We start from the raw sequence: 395 nt of genomic DNA, 5'->3' as shown, positions 1-395 counted from the left end.
TTTTTCCCTTTCATCACTTTATCATGCCACTCCCTTCTGGCTTGTAGAGTTTCTGCTGAGAAAGCAGCTGTTAACCTGATGGGAGTTCCCTTGTATGTTATTTGTTGTTTTTCCCTTGCTGCTTTCAATAATTTTTCTTTGTCTTTAATTTTTGCCAATTTGATTACTATGTGTCTTGGCATGTTTCTCCTTGGGTTTATCCTGTATGGGACTCACTGTGCTTCCTGGTGTTGGGTGGCTCTTTCCCATGTTAGGGAAGTTTTCAACTATAATCTCTTCATATATTTTCTCTGGTCCTCTCTCTCTCTCTTCTCCTTCTGGGACCCCTATAATGCGAATGTTGTTGCATTTAATGTTGTCCCAAAGGTCTCTTAGGCTGTCTTCATTTTTTTTCA

The sequence above is a fragment of the Physeter macrocephalus genome, chromosome 13, assembly GCF_002837175.3.
Source record: "Physeter macrocephalus isolate SW-GA chromosome 13, ASM283717v5, whole genome shotgun sequence".
Classification (NCBI taxonomy): Eukaryota; Metazoa; Chordata; class Mammalia; order Artiodactyla; family Physeteridae; genus Physeter; species Physeter macrocephalus.
The sequence above is the reverse complement of the archived record's forward strand: the minus strand, read 5'-3'. Positions refer to the sequence as shown.